Source organism: Delphinapterus leucas, chromosome 5 (genome assembly GCF_059928025.1).
Source record: "Delphinapterus leucas isolate spDelLeu-1000000601 "Yukka" chromosome 5, BTC_Dleu_Yukka2, whole genome shotgun sequence".
Taxonomy (NCBI): domain Eukaryota; kingdom Metazoa; phylum Chordata; class Mammalia; order Artiodactyla; family Monodontidae; genus Delphinapterus; species Delphinapterus leucas.
Genome location: NC_143133.1, coordinates 35657978 through 35679402, shown reverse-complemented (window position 1 = coordinate 35679402; position 21425 = coordinate 35657978). Strand labels below are relative to the sequence as shown.

The 21425-nt window shown below is 34.9% G+C and overlaps 1 long non-coding RNA gene across 1 annotated transcript in view; it reads left to right on the top strand.

Annotated features, from left to right (window-relative positions):
* The window catches only part of LOC149749115 (uncharacterized), a 239093-nt gene that overhangs the window by 4385 nt on the left and 213283 nt on the right, over positions 1-21425 (top strand). Inside the window, exon 2 of the long non-coding RNA XR_016393229.1 lies at positions 1627-1704. This is a non-coding gene — a long non-coding RNA (uncharacterized LOC149749115). The remainder of the gene's footprint in view (positions 1-1626; positions 1705-21425) is intronic.

The following is a 21425-nucleotide window of genomic DNA, read 5'->3' as shown; positions in this document are numbered from 1 at the left end:
CCACCCCACCCGGATTTTTTTCAGAATAAAACCTATAGTCTCAGCTGTCTCCCAAGCCTTACGTGATTTGCCCCTTGTTGCCCCTCTGGCCTTCCCTGCTGCCACTCTCCCTTTTGCTCTCTCCCCTCTAGCCACAGCAGCCTCTTTGTAGTTTATTGGACACTGGACTGGCTCGTCTTAAGGTCTTTGCACTGGCTACTCTGCCTGGTGGGCTCTTACCCCAGATTTCCATGTTTTCTTCTTCCATTTAATTCTGGCATCTGCTCAGATGTCACCTTCTCAGAACTCTGTCTGTATAAAATAACAACTCTCTTGTCTACTACTTCTGTTTCTTTACTCTTCTTTTAAAATATTCCTTATGTCTTTCTGATATAATATATATGTATTAATTTATGTCTTCTCCCACCAGAGTGTCATCTCTGTGAGGTTAGCAACTTAGTTTTTTTGTTTTCTTTAACAAATTTATTTTATTTATTTATTTTTGGCTGCGTTGGGTCTTCATTGCTGTGCGCGGGCTTTCTCTAGTTGGGGTGAGCGGGGGGGCTACTCTTCATTGCGGTGCGTGGGCTTCTCATTGCGGTGGCTTCGGGCTCTAGAGCACAGGCTCAGTAGTTGTGGCTCACGGGTTTAGTTGCTCCGCGGCATGTGGGATCTTCCCGCACCAGGGCTCGAACCCGTGTCCTCAGCATTGGCAGCTGGATTCTTAACCACTGCGCCACCAGGGAAGCCTAGCAACTTTGTTTTTATTTACTCCTTATACCCTGACCTAGAAAGATACTTGCAGTTTAGTAAACATTCAATTTAAAAAATTGCTTATTCAATTACTCAATAAATTCATATATTTATTACTCAATAATATTGCTTATAAATTAAAATACTCAATTGCTCAATAATATTGACATAATTTCTGAAAAGATACATGGAATACACTTAATTTCCTTTGGAGGGGAGCACTGAGTTAGAAAACAAACCTACCTTTCATTGTATACTATTTCATAATTATTAATATCTTAGTGAATATTGATTACTTTCTCCCAAATTTAAGAGATTAGTTAGTAGATAAAAACCGTAAATAAAATAGTCTACTCTTTTGTAGTCTATTCAATATTGCTTTGGTTAAGCAAATGTGAGCTAGTATAGACTACTTTTCTCACAGCTAAACTGTGAAGATGCTGGGTATATCTAATAAGATAACACAGAGTTAAAGAAGCTAAGTTTTCATTTAAATTAAGTGGTTAGGGAGGGCAAAGAAATTTGTTGAAGATAAACAAGGGCATATTAAAAATTTTAAGAGTCTATTTGATCAAAAGCTGATTTGAATCAGGCAGCATCCAGTCTAACAGAAAGCGGCTCCAAGGACCAGTATAAAATGAAAGACTTTTATAGGCACAAGGGCACAGGAAGTTATACTGGGCAAAAAAGGGGGTTGGTAATTGAAAAGTTACTTTCCTTTAGGGGATGGCCAGGTTCTATCGTCAGATTACCTGATTAGTCCATTCCTGATTGACTGGCTTACGATTCCATTTCTGGGTGAGCTAAAACTGTAATTAAGTTCAATCTCACTTGGTGGATATGGGGCTTAGCATAAGTGACTCCATTTTGGGCATGTTGTTTTGTTTTTAACAGATTAAAGAACTTGTCTGAAGTTAAGGAACTTCTGGAGAGAGAGGCTTAAAGTTTGGATGCATACCGTTTCTTTAAAAGGTAATCAAAATCTTTATTGATTAGCTTTTCTTCTTATCTGAAAGATTAATACATACATGTGATGAAAAATTTAAGTAGTACCAGAAGAGTCACAGTGAAAAGAAATCTTCTTCCCACATATGATCCCCAGGGTGCTAGTTTATCTCCCCAAAGGCAACTGTGCCATGTTCTAGAGTATTATCCTCAAATTAATCTATAGATACACACATATATGTATCTTCTTCTATATTGCATATCTTTTACACAAATAGATACCTGCTATACATGCTGTAGTGCATTTTGCTTAAAATGTGATCTTTACATATGTATTTTAACTCAGTTTAAAAGTAAAGTGAATTTCTGAGGCGTGTTAATTGCATACACTTCCATGTTGACATTTAAATTACTGGGTTGTTTTTTTTGTTTGTTTGTTTTATTTTGTTTTGTTTTTAAATCAAATTTGGGCTTATTTATGCTGAAGCTGCAGAGGGCACTGTAATCCTTCCAAAAGCATGAAGTAGCCTTGGATAATGCTTTGCAGTTCTTGAATGTGGTGTAAATTTTAGGATTTGGAGAAGATCCTGCATCATTTCAAATTACTTACTTGTACTCAGTTCTTTTATGCATCTCATATAAAATTAATTGCAGTATATTTGTATTATGCCATCACCTTCAACAGGAGTAATTTTTGTTTAATAGATACTATGTTTAATTTCCAAAGCACAAGCCTTGTTTTAGTTTTGTGAGAACTATTTGTGATGATCGCAGACATAGTATCATTTTCTTTTTAATCATGGTTACACAGGGTTTGTGTGGCATTTTGGAAACTGCCCTGACCTGAGTCAGTCTAATTCCACCATTTATAAACTATTGCCTCACTAGAAAATCATTTATCTCTGTGATTCACCATTTTCTCATCCACAAAATGGGGAAATTGGTATTTCTAAGGTTCCTTTCAGCTTCAGTAAGTGTATAATGTCTTCATAAAAAAAGAAACTTGTTAAAATCGAGTATGGATGAATGTCAGGTAGAATATGGACGTGTGAGGGGGTGGGAAAAGCGATCTAGGTTACAGACAAAATCTAAGGTAGTCATAGTGCCACAGAGACTGATGGCAGTCCACCAAAATCCATTCCCCTCTTCCTGTCCGGAAAGTAAGACTACCCTCCCAGCCTGTCTTACACCTTGTCTGCTACTTCTAGGACTAGATAATAAAAACTTCACAGGTGCACTTTTCCTCCCTTGTCCTTGGTGAATAAATCTCCTCTTTCCCTCATTGACTGTTCCAAACCTTGACCACTGTCCTCAACCCTGGGTCCCATCCTCAACCTTACTGAGAAATCACAGCTGTCAGGCAAGCCATGTCTCATCTCCCAGCCCTCCCACCCCTACAGCCTGGACTCCAACTGATCTATATCTCCACCAATTCTTGCCACTTTTCATGCCCTTCCTGAGAATGAGGTGTCTGCCATTTCTGAGATGGATCCTTCCATTTATGCCCTCAATTCTTTCCTCTCAGTCTCCCAGGACTTTGCTTCAGCAATTATTCTTTATTTCAGAAAAATGCTAGAAAACAACAAAAATAAGAATCATCTGTAATTCCAGTACTCTAAAAAATTATCTAGGGCTGTCAAGTGAATATTCCTTACCACCCACCCATCAAATTTCATCTTCCCTAAAGTGACTTATGTTAATTAAGTTCCTTTCCAATCTTATTTTGAATAGATGCAAGAAATCTATATAGAGAAGCAGCCACATTTATATTTTCAAGAATGGAATCATTCTCTACTTATTGGTGTGCAGTTTGCTTTTTACACTAACAAACCAGCATGTAGATCTTCCTTACTTTTGTCTGCCTAATATTCAATTGTATGGTTACATTGTAGTTTATTTAGCCAATCTTTTATGGAAATTTAGATTGTTGCCAATTTTTTCATTATAGCTTATAATACAAAATCCATCTATGTATTGATACATCTTTACACTTTCATGATTTTATTTTCATAGAATAGATCGCTAGAAGTTGAAATATTGACCCAAATGATATGCTTGTTTTGAATTATAATAAGTACTACCAAATTGCTTCCTAAATAATTTATATTACAGCCAAGAGTATGTGAGTGTTCATTTCTCCATTCCTTCACCATCACTTGATATTATCAGTATTTCTGATACTGATAAAATTTTTTCAATTTTATGGGGAAAAAGGATATTTTATTGTTTTAATTTGTAGTTCCCTGACTGCAAATAGGATTGAATGTTCTTTTATTGCTTATTAGTAATATTTAAATCTTACTTTTTAAATTCTCTATTTGGATTAAATAATCCTTTGCTTCTGTGCCCATTTTTTAAAAATATGGATTGTATATCTGTTCAGATACTTTGCTTACTTTTTAAAATTTGGCTGTTTGTTTTCTTACTTTTGAGTCTTAGGAGTTATTTATATATCCTAGATACAAGTTCTTTACCAGATGTTATTTACATATATATGCTCCCAGTTTATGATTTGTCTTAACAATGTCTTTCACACAACAAATGTTTGTAATTTTTATGAAGCCCAATTTATCATTTTTTTCTTTTATGTATTGCACTTTTGATGTCATATCTAGGAACTGTTGGCCTAACCCAGGGTCACAAAGGTTTTCTCCTATGTTTACTTTTAAAGTTTTACAGGTTTAGATTTTAAATTATGTCTATGGTCTATTTTGAGTTAATTTTTATATAAGATGTGAGGTATGGATTTATGTTCATTTTTGGCATATGCATAGTCATTTGTGCCAGCACCATTCATTGAAAATATTCTCTATACTACATTGAATTGCCATTGTACCTTTCTAAAAAAATCATTTGATCTTTTTGTTTATGTCTATTCCTGGACTCTCTATTTCATTCCATTGATATATATGTCTATCTTTAATTGTTATTGTTTTAAGCTACTAAATTTTAGGGCAGTTTGTTATACAGCAATATATACCTGACAGAGTCACTGTTGAGAACGGTGAAATGTCTGAGATTTTACCCTTCTTGTAAGCTAACAAGTTAGCCTGCCACAATTTCATGGATGCTGGTAGAAGACCCAAGACTTCTGGGTCAGGGATGAGGAAAAGTTTATTACTTGTAAAAATCAAAAATTTATTACTTATTACTGCAATAACAGTAGCCAGAATATCAGCATTTTTGTAGTTTTTAAAAAATTTTTATTTATCTTATTTATTTATTTTTGGCTGCATTGGGTCTTCGTTGCTGCGCTTGGGCTTTCTCTAGTTGTGGCGAGCGGGGGTCACTCTCCGTTACAGTGTGTGGGATTCTCGTTGTGGTGGCTTCTTTTGTTGCAGAGCACGGGCTCTAGGTGCAAGGGCTTCAGTAGTTGTGGTACACGGGCTCTAAGCACGCAGGCTTCAGTAGTTGTGGCACGCGGGCTCAGTAGTTGTGGCTCACAGGCTTAGTTGCTCCATGGCATGTGGTATCTTCCTGGACCAGGGCTCGAACCCGTGTCCCCTGCATTGGCAGGCAGATTCTTAAGCACTGCGCCACCAGGGAAGCCCCTGTACTGTTTTTTTAAACCCCAGTTCCCACAAGACATTGCAAAGAGGGTCAAGTGACACTTGCACACACAGTGGATTTAATCACAAAAGAGGAACCCTGAGCTTAAGAAATCTATATCTTTTATAATGGGTAGTAAGTAAGTGTGCCTTTTCTTTGTTCTGCAGTGAGACATCTTCATTTTCCAAGGCTTTTTCTTATACAAATATCCTTGAAAAGATATGTTGGAATAAAGGGTACACAGTGCTTTACTTACAAGATCTACAGAAACATGAGATCTATGTAGAATTGTCTCCCTACATTCATGGTTGCTTCTTTCCTGAAATATTGTATGTCCAATAGAAACAAAATGAAAGCCATGATACCTACTAGCCACTTTCAAATGTTAAAAAGAAAATCAAGTGAAATTAACTTGAATAACATTTTAGTTAACCAAATATATCCAAAATATTATCGTTTCAACATGTAATCAGTATACAAAAGCTTTATTGAAATATTTTTACACTTTGTTCTTCATACAAAAATCTTCAAAATGAGTGTATTTTATATTCACTGTATGCCAAAATTCTGATGCTAAATTTTGATCAGAACACTTAATCTTGTTGAGAGTTTATAAAACTTATCATTAAAAAATAGATTCACATACTCAAGTTATCTTAAACATAAAGTTTTTAAAAAACTGAATCAATTATCAGTTTTTAAATTAAATTAAAAATTTAATTCCTCAGGTGCACTAGGAAATTTCAAGCCCTCAGTAGCCACATGGGACTGGTGGATACTCTGTTGGACAGTATAGCTCTGATCCCTTCGAGTCTAACATATGTCCCTTCCCTGGTTCCCTTCTTTCTGGCCAATGCTCTTTGGTCTCCTTGGTAAGCTCCTTATCTTTGCCTTATTCTTAGATGTTACGGTTCCCTGTGGCTTCATTCAAAGTCCTCTGCTGTTTTTATTCTCTGTCCCCATCATTGTTTTAGTTACCATTTGTAGGCAGATAACTCCCAAATCCATATGTCTAAACCAAAATCTTTTCTAAGCTTTAGAAATATACATCTGACTCTTTACTGGACATCACATGAACATCTCAAAATTTCCCAAACTAGCCTCATACTTTTCATTAAACTAGCTCTGTCACCTTTGTTGTAATTTTCAATTGGTTTACAACAACCCAGTTATCTAAGAGAAAAAAATTGAAAGTCACTTTTAACTCCTCCTCTTGCTTAGAGCCCACAGCTAACAAATCAACAAGTCCTATGGGTTTTTTTCCTAAGTATTTTTTGAACCCTTGCCTTCTTGTGCATCACTAATACCACTGATATATTTCAGCATCCCCTTCCTTTTGTGACTAACTCCTATTTTTTTTTCCAGAATCAGTTCAAACACCGTTTTCTAAGAAGCCTCTGGTTTCTTATCCTCTGTGTTCCTGTAGTACCATAGGTATTACTTATAACTTGGAGCATCATATGACTTCCCAACAAGCAGTAAGCTCTTTGAGAGTTGGGCTCAGTCTCATTTTCCTTATATCCTAGTTTTTAAATTATTTAAATGCTTGATGTATATCTTTTTGAAGCATCAGTTGATGACAGTTATTACGCCCTCAACATCTTCATGATATTATAAGAAGTGGAATACAGATACTTTAATACTTGTAAAAAATGATTGCCCCCAAAGAAGTTATTTCTGTTCTGAGAGAAGCATGAAAATACCCATGAAGTAAGTTTCTTCCTAAAAATGTTAATTGATACACTACAACTAGAATGGGCCATAATACATAATTTTTTTAAAGATTTTTTTGATGTGGACCATTTTTAAAGCCTTTTATTGAATTTGTTACAATATTGCTTCTGTTTTATGTTTTGTTTTTTTGGCTGCGAGGCATGTGGGATCTTAGCTCCCTGACCAGGGATCGAACCTGCACCTGCTGCATTGGAAGGCAAAGTCTCAACCAGTGGATCGCCAGGGAAGTCCCGTAATACATAATTTTTTAACACTTAGAGCCATCTCTGAAATGCAATCTCTGAAATGAGTATATATCAGTGATATTGAGAACCACATCATTTTATTCCAGAATCTATGAAGGGCATTGCATATGTAATTAGCAGAACAAATTGACAAGTGGGGCATATACATTAACATTTGCACGGTGGGTAAGCGTGATTGTTTTGATTATGATTTCCATGTATCTGTTTTTTTGCTTCTTTGACTTTTACAATCATTAACGTATACATCCCAGTACAAGAGGATACACTGAATTTTTATAATAAAACACTTATTTAATTTGGTGAAGTGTAAGATCTGCTCAACAGTAAAACGCCCTGGTTTCGCTTTATTGTTCATATGTTTCTCTAAGTATTTTGAGAAAAACTGTTTAGTTTGGTTTTTGAAAATTTATTTTTGAAGTTCTTTTGCAAATGTATGTGTGAGAACAGCCTGAATTTTCTTAGTGCACAGAATAGTAATGTTTATTTGAAAACCTAATAGTAGTGCTCATTACAGCAAAACACTGACCTCTTTGCTAGAGTGTACCCTTGATTGTTAATTTTTCAATTTCTTCTAAACAAGTTTGTAATTAGAATTTTCTGTTTGTGAGATAACCTGTCATCTTGTGAGAAACTACTGGAGAGTTAACTGAAAGTGTAAGCAAATCACAAGGAATCCCTAAAAAATAGCTCACCCCCTTTACCTGCCTTCTTCAGACTGAAAAAAACCCCCAAATAAACCCACTGATAACAACCCAATCCTGTAGGAATTTATGCATCTATTATTTGGAAACAGAGTTCAATGCCCACATTACCTAGGTAAGATATTTGAAAGCAGCTGCCTCAGAGGAACAGGAGTGGGTAATAGATAAGGAGTAGAAACTGCTGTTTCTGTTTTAAGCTTTTTCACACAATTTGATTTGTAAACTCGGTGCACACAGTATTTCAATAAAAATAAAACTTAATGTAGAACAAGAAAATTTATAAAAAGAAATTATCAACCCCAAACCTGGGCATTAGTTCCTGTGTTTTCTTATACACTAGATGTACACCCATTGAAAGAAAGCTGGAGTGGTTCTCCTTGAGTGGGGCTTCTCTCAAAGCCCCTCCTGGATATCAGTGGCTGGGGCAGGAGTCAGTCATGAGCAAACAGCTGGGGGGAGTCATTACTTGTATCAAGGGAACCACAGGTGAGAGATTCCTCAAACACCCACAAAGAGAAAGAGTTCTTCCCAATGTAGTCCTTTCCACTCTGCTTCCAAAAGCCAGTATGATGGACTGATGTTTCCTGTCTAAAAGGGGAACGAAACTAGAAAACCACTATTTCTGGGATTTTCAGACATGTGTATCCTTCATAAAACCCTGTCTCTACTCTGAGAAACATTAGAGCAGAATCCACTTGCATCATCCATGTCCTTGATCTCCTTTGCTTGATAATTGAAGAAATAGTAAAATAAAATGAAAATAACTCTAGCTGGGTCAAATTACCATTCTTACTAATCTTTGCCCCTTGACCAGATTTTGTCATTCAGCTTAGCATGATTGATGCTGGGGACAAAGTTGCCCGAATGAATTCATGATTTATGACAAGAGCCGGGAAAAATGTAGACAAGGATAAAATTCCCCCTCCTTTGCCTACCTTCTGGGTGTGGCGTGCTATGAGCCCACTGCCTTTGGAGGCATTGAGCTCTGGGTTCTCATCAGTGAGATCCATTTGGGTAGCCAGACAACTCAGAGGAAGTCTCCAGGTAGAGTAAAAGGGAAAAGAAAGATAGAACTTTTGCTGGCTTCTCTGGATTATGTGGGGAGCAAGCTGTTAAGACAGAAGGCAACTCATGGATCTAATGACCCTCTGTTAGAGCAGGTGCCTCTAGATGGGTTATATCACCTTTTCCAGATGATGACTGTGGATAGTATTCTCTGGAATTAGATTGTCTGAAGCTATTTTATTTTCATTTTCATTCAGGATGACTTCAACCTACTAATAAGTGAATATTGAGAAAGATCAGGAGCTAATGATTAATTTACCTAATTGTACTTGTTATTCAGTTTTATTTCTTTAATCGTTCCCAAAGTAACACGAGCCTTGTCAACTGTATTTTTTTTTAAGTGACATTATTCTGTTTTACTGTCAAAGAGTATCAAGCTTTAAAAATAAATGTCAAGAGCCTAATCAAATTTAATCAGAAAGTCTTTTTACCAAATGTATAAATATATATTGTACATTGTATACAATGCTCACAAGTGTACATTATATATAATGCTCACATTGACATAAGATTACCAGCTCTATCTCAATACACCATGTCAAAATGGACATTGACTAATTTTCCTCTTCATGAATAGGTACATACATAGTGATCATTATGGACATTGACTAATTTTCCTCTTCATGAATAGGTACATACATAGTGATCATTATGGACACTGACTAATTTTCCTCTTCATGAATAGGTACATACATAGTGATCATTATCTCGAAAGAAATATCAGTGAATTCTATCTTTGGGCTTCCTTCAGCAAAGAGCTCACAAAGCAAGTATTAGAGCCAAGCTTACCAAGTGTGCTACAGATTCAAACTGGTCAGAAGCCATTGTCAGAAAACTCTTCCTTCCTTTTTGCCATTTTAAATGGTTCAGAGTACATACCAGCTGATTCCTGATTGAGCTTTCCTGACACCATTAAATATCCTCACTTCCTCTTTTCGTATACAAAATTGAGGGCAATAAAGTTGAGGATCTTTTTCCAAAATGACTCTTCCTGCTCTAATATGCTCCTCCTTTGATTTCCATGAGAATATTTCATTCTCTTCCAAAATTCTTTTTAAAAATGTATTTTAATTTTTATTTTTTAAAGTATAGTTGATTTACAGTGTTGTGTTAATTACTGCTGTACAGCAAAGTGATTCAGTTATACATATATATATATTCTTTTTTAAATATTCTTTCCTGTTATGGTTTATTATAGGATATTGAATATTGTTCTCTCTGCTATACAGTAGAACCTCGTTGTTTATCTATTCTATATATAAAAGCTTACATCTGCTAACCCCAACTTTCCACTCCACCCTTCCCCCAAACCCCTCCCCCTTGGCAACCACCAGTCTGTTCTCTATGTCTGTGATTATGTTTCTGTTTCATAGATAGGTTCATTTGTCTCATATTTTAGATTCCACATATAAGTGATATCACATGGTATTTGTCTTTTTCTGACTTACTTCACTTAGTATGATAATTTCTAGTTGCATCCATGTTGCTGCAAATGGCATTATTTCATTCTTTTTTATGGCTGAGTGGTATTCCATTGTATATGTGTACCACATCTTCTTTATCCATTCATCTGTCGATGGACATTTAGATTGTTTCCATGTCGTAGAAATTGTGAATAGTGCTGCTATGAACATAGGGGTACATGTATCTTTTTGAATTATAGTTTTGTCCAGGTGTATGCCCAGGATTGGGATTGCTGGATCATATGGTAATTCTGTTTTTAGTTTTCTGAGGAACCTCAGTTTTCCACAGTGGCTGTACCAACTTACATTCCCTCCAACAGTGCAGGAGGGTTCCCTTTCCTCCACACTGTCTCCAGCATTTGTTATTTGTAGGTTTTTTAATGACGGCCATTCTGACTGGTGTGAGGTGGTGCTGCATTGTAGCTTTGATTTGCATTTCTCTGATGATTAGCGATGTTGTGCATCTTTTCATGTGCTTTTTGGCCATCTGTAGGTCTTCTTTGGAGAAATGTCTATTTAGGTCTTCTGCCCATTTTTGGATTGGGCTTTTTTTGTTATTGTGTTGTATGAGCTGTTTGTATATTTTGGAAATTAAGCCTTTGCCTGCTGCATTGTTTGCAAATATTTTCTCCCATTCTGTAGGCTGTCTTTTCGTTTTGTTTGTGGTTTCCTTTGCTGTGCAAAAGCTTGTAAACTTGATTAGGTCCCATTTGTTTATTTTTGTTTTTATTTCTATTGCCTTGGGAGACTGCTTGTCAACTGTACTGATGAGGTCAAGAAACATTATATCAATCACATATTCCAGACTGATCCTCGGTAATTGAGTATCTCTTTATGCCAGGAACTAAGAATTTAGGATACATCTTGATCAAAATAGATAAAAATAGATTTGAAATTCCAGAGATTTGAAATTCCAACTACATTTCCATTGCCTGTAGACCTATTTTTCTTCTCCCTGCCCCCCACATGCACACACTATTTAAAATTTAAACTATTTCATGGTAAATGTTGAAATACAAATATATTTTTAATTTGATTGTTTCCTATCACTCCTACATTTTCTGGTAAAGGCCATCAAGTATATTCTTTTTGAATTTTTGTTAGGTTTGTTTATCATTTTTATTTGAGCTAAGATGTTATATTCTAGGAGATGTTCTTAGCCACTAGATAGCAAAAATTAAATGATCATTTATAAGATTTTGATTTTAGGTCTCTTAAGCAAGATGTTTTTGCTTTTGAAGCATTATGTACACTCCATTTTATTTCTTTTAGTAGTGATTAATAAAGATGGATTTTGTCTTATATAGTAACGAAGATGGTTCCCTTATTCTATAAGAAGTATTATCTAATAAATATAAATAGAGGGAGCAGGGATTATAAATTCATGCTTTTGGGCGTTCCCTTACTTCACTCCACTGCATCCAAGCATATTATTCGTGATGAATACACCATAAGAGAAAATTAAAATAAAATAAGAATTTCTATAAACCAGAAGTGACACAGCAGTATACACGAATGAAGAGAATGAAGCCAAGGATCTGCTGGGAGTTCAACTCTTACGAGGTAAAGGGAAGAGAGCAAAAAACCAAGCCAGGTTTGGTTTCAATCCAGGGACTAAAACAGCAGCAGAGGAAACCGAATATTTACTAGGATTCCTGCCTGAGGTTGTGACTTATGCAAAGCCTGAGTCTGAGGAGGTTTCTGGGTACATGTTTTTTTGTTGTTGTTGTTTGTTTGTTTGTAATCTCATGCTAAATTGTTTATTGGCATTGTTATATACAGAATCCTGAAAGAGGTGTTGTTCACTTAAAGGGAATGTATTAAATTGGGAACTCTGCAATCATGTTTTCTATGAAGGAGCCGAGTAAATTTGGAGGCTCCGATATCGTATTCTTTAGGGTTCGCATGACTTGATTTAAAGACTATTGTTTCTAAAACTTTTTTCTGATAGAAAACTAAGAGACTAATAAATATGAGTGAATTTAGTTTCACTCCCTCTAGTGAAACTGTTACTAAAATAACTTAATCAAATTCTGAATTGTTTTGTTATTTGCACCAGGCATATGAGTGGCAGAGTTAGCTATCTTCCTTCTGTGATGTTTATTAAGGTCTGGAGCCAAGCTTCCCTCTTATGCAGCAAATTGATTTTCAGTATGCCCAATATTATTAGGTGGCAGGAGCTCTGAGCAGCCAGTATGCTCTTTGGTTCTAGACTGCCAAACTATTGGGCAAAAGAGAGGTGAGCAGAGAAAACAGAGTGTCAACAAGAACCTCCAACTAGAGAAAAATCTCCAAAATACAAATTACAAAACATTTGGAAAATTAATTTTAGGAAACACATCTATCAAAATCAATAAGTGGAAGATGAATTCATCCTAGATGCATGAAAATAAAAGAATAATCCAATGGGCTTCCCTGGTGGCGCAGTGGTTGAGAGTCCGCCTGCCGATGCAGGGGATGCGGGTTCGTGCCCCGGTCTGGGAAGATCCCACATGCCGCGGAGCGTCTGGGCCCGTGAGCCATGGCCGCTGAGCCTGCGCGTCCGGAGCCTGTGCTCCGCAACGGGAGAGGCCACAACAGTGAGAGGCCCGCGTACTGCAAAAAAAACCGAATAATCCAAAAAGTCACTCAAAATAAGTATGTTTACGATCCTCAAAGATACAAATAAAGGAATAATGCAGAACAAGAAAAAGGAAAAATACAGGAAGAAATGAAGTAAGAACATGTGGATATGAAAAAAAAATAGAAATTTTGGAAATGGAAAACACAGTAATCGAATTAAAAAAAATTTAGTCTTGGGGGAAAAAGGAAAAGAACTATAGGAACTGGTGGAAGGCCTATATGGTGGAAGTATAGTGTAAATGGGGATAGGCTGGTGATGTAGAAGGAGGAAAGGATTATGTTCAATCCTATGTATGTCAAGTTATATGAGTATATGAAAAATCAAAATAAATGAAATAAAACCCTTATGAGCACATAGGATAAACCCTAGACAGGTCAAAGTCAAAGAGAGAATCATTGAACTGCAAGATCATACTCAGGAATTTTCTCAGAATTCAGTCTAGATAGATAAAGTAATTTAAAAAATATGATTAATTAAAGGAAGTGGAGGAAATGGAGCTAAAGAGGCTCCAACATTCATACTGAAATCTAACAAGAATTCCAGAAGAAGTGAGTAGAGGAAATAAGAAGAAATACCCAAAGAGGCAATGGCTGAGGAATTTTCAAAAATTGAAAAAGGTGGAATTCATTAGATTGAAAATATACCCCATCAGGTGGGAGGGAGGGATAAATTGGAAGATTGGGATTGATATATACACACTACTATATATAAAATAGATAACTAATTAGGACCTACTGTATAGCACAGGGAACTCTACTCAATACTCTGTAATGGCCTATATGGGAAAAGAATCTAAAAAAGAGTGGGTATATGTATATATATATAAGAGATTCACTTTGCTGTACACCTGAAACTAATACAACGTTGTAAATCAACTATACTCTGATAAAAATTTAAAAAAAAGAAAAAATACCCCAAAGGGCGAGTAAAGTAATTAAAAGTAACTCTGTACCTAGCCATAAATTGTGAAATGGGGGAATATCATGAATAAAGAGAAAAGTCTTAGAATCTTCCAGAAAGGAAGAAGAGGATTAACAATTAGACTGAGAACAGACTTCTCACTAGCAATAGTATATGACTGAAGATAATAGAGTATCCTCAAAATGCTGGGGTAAAATAGCTACCATGTAGAATTTCATACCTAGTTAATCTATGACAAGATTAAGGGTAAAAATATAGATATCTGCAGATACAGAGATAATAAGAGAATTTATATACCTACAGATATTCACTGAGAAAACTACTAGAGCATGTGTTCTAGAGGGAAGAAGTGGAATGGAAGAAATGACAAGTGTGTGAAGGGGCAAATAGTAAAATATTGTTCTCTTCTTCTGAATGAGAAAATATATATCAGGCATATGCTTTACATACAGTAAGTGCTGAATTAACATTAGCCGTTAGCACTTACTGTATGTAAAGAAGCATGTGCTTAATATACATTTTCTCACTTAAAACAATATTTTGTATATGCATGGTTTCTAATTCAAGGGACAAAACATTTTCTATTATTTAGGTTATAAAGACTATTCTATCATTGTTAATGTTTTAGCTATCAGAGGTAATGAGTGGTATTTTTTAAAAAAACTATGTGCCTCAAAGCGGTATATACATTTACCAGAATGGCTAAAGTTAAAAATAATGATAACAGCAAATGTTGGTGAGGATCAAAGAAACTGAATCACTCATACATAGCTGGTGGGAATGTAAAATGGTTCACGAACTCTGGACAATAGTTGGGCAGTTTCTTAAAAAAATTAAATGTGTACTTACCATATGTCTCAGCAATTGCACTTTTGAGCATTTATCACAGGGAGATGAAAACAAGTTCACACAAACTCCTGTACATGAATGTTCTTAGCAGCTTTGTTCATAATAGCCAAAAGCTGGGAATAACTCAAAGGTCCTTCAACAGGTAAATGAATAAACAAATTGTGATACAGTCATACCATTCGGTACTACTCAGCAATAAAAAGGAACCAGTGATACATGCAATCATTTGAATGGATCTCAGAGTAATTATGCTGAGTTAAAAAAAGCCAATCTCAAAAGGTTACATACCTTATGATTCCATTTATGTATAATTCTCTTTATAGTGGAATACAATTATAGAGACAAAAAACAGATTGGTGGTTGCCAGGTGTTAGAAATGGGAGGTAGGAGTAGAGTGGGTGTGCTATATACAGAGGTGAGGGGGAGACTTGTGGTGATGGAACAGTTCTGCATCTTGATGGTGGTGACCATACAAATCTACACACATGATAAAATTGCATGGAACTCCATCCACGTATGAGTACATATAAACTAGTGAAATCTGAATGAGCTCTTTAGATTGTACCAATGTAATTTTCCTGGTTTTGGTACTGTACTATAAGTTATGAAAGATGTTATCATTGGGAGAAACTGGATAAAGGGTACAGTACAAGGTAGCTCCCTTTACATTTTTTTTTTTTTTTACAATTTCAGGTGAATCTACAATTATTTCAAAATTAAAAGTTAAAAAAGCGATTTACTCAATGTTTAGCAGTTTCACAATGATTATCCTAACCTTTGTGCTAAAAATTTTGAAAGCAGCCCTGAATCAATATTTAACAAGATAAGTTTTCATAAATGTAGACGGTGGACTCTTCATGCTCTAGGTAACACAGTCATAAATGATTTTCTTAAAAAAAGGTGGTTTTTTTGCTCGTTTAAATAAAGCCACATTGCTTTAGGAAAAATAATTTAATTTTTAAAGATTGCCAGTTATGTAGGACTTCAAGGTGGGACTGTGTCTTATTAATCTTTGTTTGCTTCCACAGGCAGTAACAAACAAAACACATTAATCATTTCAGATAATCAATATATTTGCTGATTTCTTAATTTTGCTGCCCTGTTCTGCACTGTATTACTCCAGATGTATAACAACTCCCCTCTTCCTTGATGTTCATGAAAAAACAATTTGACCAATTTACTATCAAAGGCATTTGTGTGGGCAACTAATTTTTTAGGTGGGAATAAATGAAGATGGTTTACATGACATATGCAACTTAATATTGAATATTTAAAATTTCTCTTTTTAAAAGTTCTTTGGTGACTTCTCTCATAGGCCAGTTATTTTTGTAGTCTTTAGCCTTCTTCCATGTTATCTTATCCCTTTCTCTTCATACTGTTTACTCTTCTCTCTTTTATATTCCTTCTTGCCCATAAATTTCTGCATTAAAAAAATGCAGAGCCATTTCTTGATTTCATTGTCTTTCTCCAACTTATCCGTCCACAGTTTCACCTTTCATTTCTAACAGAGCTGATTCCTCCATCAGTGGAGCTTGAGTGCCGCCTATTATAATACTTCCAGCCTGACTACTGGAATTTTAAAAACTTTTGGAAACAGTTTGGGGTACAAATAAATAAATTAGACAAAGTTATGTATATACCACACAGAAATGTGTACATGTGTGCATCAAAAGAGACATATAAAAATGTTCATAGCAGAAGTATTTTCAATGGCCAAAAAAGTAGAAACAACCAAATGCTTACCACCAGTAGAATGAATAAATAAATTATTTTATTTTCATACAATGAAATACCTAATGAAAATGAATGAGGTACTGCTACTTACAGTGAGGTGGGTAAAACAAATTCGATGATGAACACAAAAAGCTGGACACAAAAGAATACACGCTGTTTGATCTATTTTAAATAAAATTCAGAAATAGGTAAAACAAATCAATAGTGTTAGAAATCAGGACAGTTTTTTCTTTTGGGGAAGAGGCGCATTAAAATTGGAAGGGGGCTTGATGGGGACTTCCAGAGTGCTGGTAATATTCTTTTTCTTGATATTTGTGGAGATTGCAAAATCTCAATGTACATTCGCTCTGTGAATGTGCACTGAGCTGACCCTTGTAGTTTGTATATTATGTATATTATACTTCAGTTACATAGTTTATTTTTAAAAAGGTGAGTTAAATATTCTCATTTGTTTCACAGTTGACCAAGCTAAACTTAAAATATTGTGTTATTTGCCATTGAACCAGAAGTGGAATGCAGGTCCAGTGCTTCTGTACCACTAGTACTGTTTTAAACTTTTTTTTTGACACTCTTTACCCTTTACTTTTTCTCTGAAAGACGATGGCCATATAATTTAGGCTTTGTGGGCCATATGGCCTCTGTTGCAATTACTCAACTCTGCCATCAGTGTGAAAGCAGTTATAGACAATTTGTAAATGAATAGGTGTAGTGGTATTCTAATAAAACTTTATTTATAGACAATAAAACAAATTCATTTAATTTTTATGTATCATAAAATATTATTCCTATTTTGGTTTTAACCATTCAAAAATGTAAAAACCATTCTTAGTTCCTGGGCCATACAAAAATGGGTGGCAGGCTGGATTTGGCCTGTGGGCCTCAGTTTGACAGCCCCTGTTGAAGGAGGTCTGTTTGCAGTGTTGATATGAATTGCAATTTATGTCCATAACTTATGTATTTCTTTATATACATGGGCATGCTACACTGTGAGGCTCTTTAAATTGTAAAATTTCCAGTTTATTTAGCACAGTCACTAATTTCATGGCTCATAGGTTAAGCTAGAAAGTTTTCTGAAGAACAGTTTTGTCCAAGGTCTCTCTCTTGTGTTTTCTTTCATTTCTTCCTTTTGCATTTAATGTGAATAAACAAAATGTTCTAGGATAAGAACAAAAGGATTTATCAAATGTCAACAGCTGTTGAGCCATCTGTTATTGAAAAAGAGTTTGATTAGCACCCTGGGGCAATCAAGCCATTTTAGCTCTGGATGTACTAGAAGAAAGAGGAAATAGAAGGTATAGCTAACCAATGATAAGTATCACTATTGACAGCATCTTATTTGGAAAAAAGATTTAGATAACAAAAGAAGTAGTAATTTGAAGACTTCTGATAAATTATCATTCTTATGAATTTTTTAATTCATTTTGGTAAAATGAAAGGAAGTCATGGCATATGAAAAGAAAGAGCTGAGAAAATTACTTATAAATTTGTAAAAAAAATTTGATGGTCTATACGCCATTGATTCTCAGTTGGTTTCCTGGGGGGGGCATACATGCTATAAATCTTCTACAAACATGGTCCCGGATTTTGCTCATTGAATTTTGGTTACAACTGAGAATAGAAACTATTTCACCAAATGTCTGGCAGACTGAACCTGCAGCTGTATGATAAGATGTGGTGAGGAGTGGGGTACAACTTGCCGCAAGGAACTTATGAGAGGTGGTGTATATTACCAAGTTGACACAGATGATACATTTTTTTTGTACTCTTTTGTCTTTCTTTCACATGTCAGCCCTTCAGACATGTGAAATATTTAATTATGGCTTCCACAGGTAAATCACTTTTAGTTATTTAGTTCGCATGAACTAATACCTTATGTAAAGTAGTTTCCATACACTTCATTGTCCTTGTCACTGTTATTTGTCAATAGCCTTGCTAAAGTCTGGTGCCCAGAATTAAACCAATCAATGTGGCTGTTCATTGTTAGGTTACAGTGAGTATTGAGCACTGTGACCCTCTTTGATCTGGACGTTAACTTCCTGTCAACGCAAATGAAGAATTGTATTTTAGATATCATGAGTTATTATTTCTTAATGTTGTAGTTTTGGTAATTTAAAACTTTTTTGGTTGTTTTTATGGGAATTAGTTACTCTTTTTCATCTTGTACCTGAGTTATTAAGGTTTTATTCTTATGTTTCAGACTTTATGTTTTCCTTTCATATTTTTTCATGTTGATTTTTAACTTACTTAAATTTATGAGGAATAGTTTGAATCCTCATTATGTCACCCATTATGTTAACAATCTCTTTTATAGTCATGTCAAACACAGTTTTGAGAAGCATACTTTTATGTCTTTATTCAAATTATCAATAAAAATGTTGGACAGGGTAGAGCCAATAATAGAGTTCTCCAGCAAATCAATAGACAACACTCTCCAGGTTGACACTAATCAGCAAAGTAGTTATTATTCTCAATAAGCAAAGTGTTAACAGTGATTTCCTCTGAAGAGTAGGGTTTGGGAGGAGGTGGAAAATTTTAACTGTCCATATTTATTGGTTTGATGTTTTTCAGTGGCTGTTTATTTATTTAGAATAAAAAAATAGGGCTTCCCTGGTGGCGCAGTGGTTGAGAGTCCACCTGACGATACAGGGGACACGGGTTCGTGCCCCGGTTGGGGAAGATGCCACATGCCGCGGAGCGGCTGGGTCCATGAGCCATGGCCGCTGAGCCTGCACGTCCGGAGCCTATGCTCCGCAACGGGAGAGGTCACAACAGTGAGAGGCCCGCGTACAGCCAAAAAAAAAAAAAAAAAGAGAAATTAGAAAAGAACCTAGACACTGTTTTTTTTTTTTTAACAGATTATGAGATAAAATTTATATGCAGTGACATGCAAAAATATTAAGTTCAGAATTCCATGGATCTTGACAAATGTATGTCACTTGCATAAACACAAATCTACCAAGACAGAGCATTTCCATCACTTCAGAAAACTGGCTCCCCTAGGTATGCTTTTACTATCTCCTTTTCTGACAGGGCTTCAATTCTTTCTTTTTCTTCTTCTTTTTTTTTTTTTAGTGGGTTCAGTTCTTTCTTGATGGTGTTTGTTTTACTCTTCTGATTCACAGTAATCTATGTTTCCCTAGTCTACATCAATCTAAGCTAAAAATAGGAATTCTCAAACATAATAAAGGAGTGTTCCAACCATTATAAGCGAAAGCTACAGCAACTCAAATTCATCTGATATTTAGTAAAATAGTAGGTTATGTAATCAACAGGCAAAATCAACAGCATTCATATTTACACATAATAACCTATTAGAGGACATAATAGGAAAGGAAGAAGATCCTGTTTATGATGAAAAATGGAATGAGTTTAAGTAGAATATCTAGGCATGAACTTAACAAGAAATATTCAGACCTGTATGAGGAAAACTATGCAACATCTCCAAAATGCACAAAATTAGATTTGAACAAATGGAAAGACACACCATATTCTTGTCTAGAAAGACTGAATATCATATATATGACACTTTTTCCTAAGTTAATTTATAAATTTAATGTTATCCAGATGAAAACTGGAGCTATACTAGTTGATTAAAAATTTTATTTGGAAGATCACTAAGCAAAAATAGCCAGGAAAACCCTAAGAAAGAAGAGAAATGACTGGAAAGCTAGTCCCAGCAGATATTATTGCTGCATGAATTCCACAGGCTAATGTAATAGACAAACTAATGTAATTGGACTAATAGAATAGAATAAAAAATCCAGAAATAGTCCCAAATGCATACAGAAATTGATATAGGATAAAGATAATATATCTAAAGCAGTGCTGTAAGGTGGATATTTTAATAAATGATATTCGCATAGCTGAATAGCTATATGGAAAATGATAAAATTTGATCCTTCCTTAAAGCATACACCAGGATGAATTCCAAATGTATCAGAGAAATCATACTACTAATATGGGAGAATTCCTTTATAATTCGTAAATGGGAAGACTTTCTTGGTTAAGATTTTAAAAATCTAGAAGAAATAGGGTAATGACAGATAAGTTTGCACCAAAATAAAAAAGAATTCTTCAACGAAAAAAGCTATAAGAAAATTAAAATAAAAAACAAACTGGGAAAAGTATTTATGAATTATATTACAGATAAAGGGTTGATATCTCTAATATAAAAAGAGTTTCTAAACATACAGTAGAAGACCAGTAACCCTAAGAAAAATTGGCAGAAGTTAACTAATAAAAGTAATAATAAATGCTAATTGTCCTAAATAAAATTAAAAGATATTCAACCTCACCTATAATGAGAAATGCAAATTAAAATTACACTGACATACAATTTCTCAACCATCAGAAAAACAACAGTAAAAATTTTGGCAATATACTCTATTGGCTGGTAGAAATGCAGAAAGATACAAACTCTATGGAGGGGAATTGACAATATGTAGCAAAGTTGTATTTGTATCTTTTCTTTGACCCAGCAACACCAGTTCTCGGAATTCATCTCTAATGTATGGACATTGCAAAAGTAAAAAAGAACACATACACAGAGCTTTTCATTGTAGAACTATTTTCAATAGAAAAAGATTCAAACAAGTCAAGTATCCATGAATGAGAAATAGTTGAATAAACTATTATGCATCCACATAATAAAGTACTATGCTCCTGTAAAGAAGAATAAAGAATATATTTATACACTGCTTTGAAATGAGCTCCAGGGCAGATAATTAAGTCAAAAAATCAAGGAGAAAACTGTGTATATTATGCTTACTGTTTATCTAAGGAAGTAAATTTTTTTTTTGGCTTTTATTAGAAAAATGAAAGAGCAACCCAAAACTAAAAGGAAAAAGTGTTATATAGAATAGGA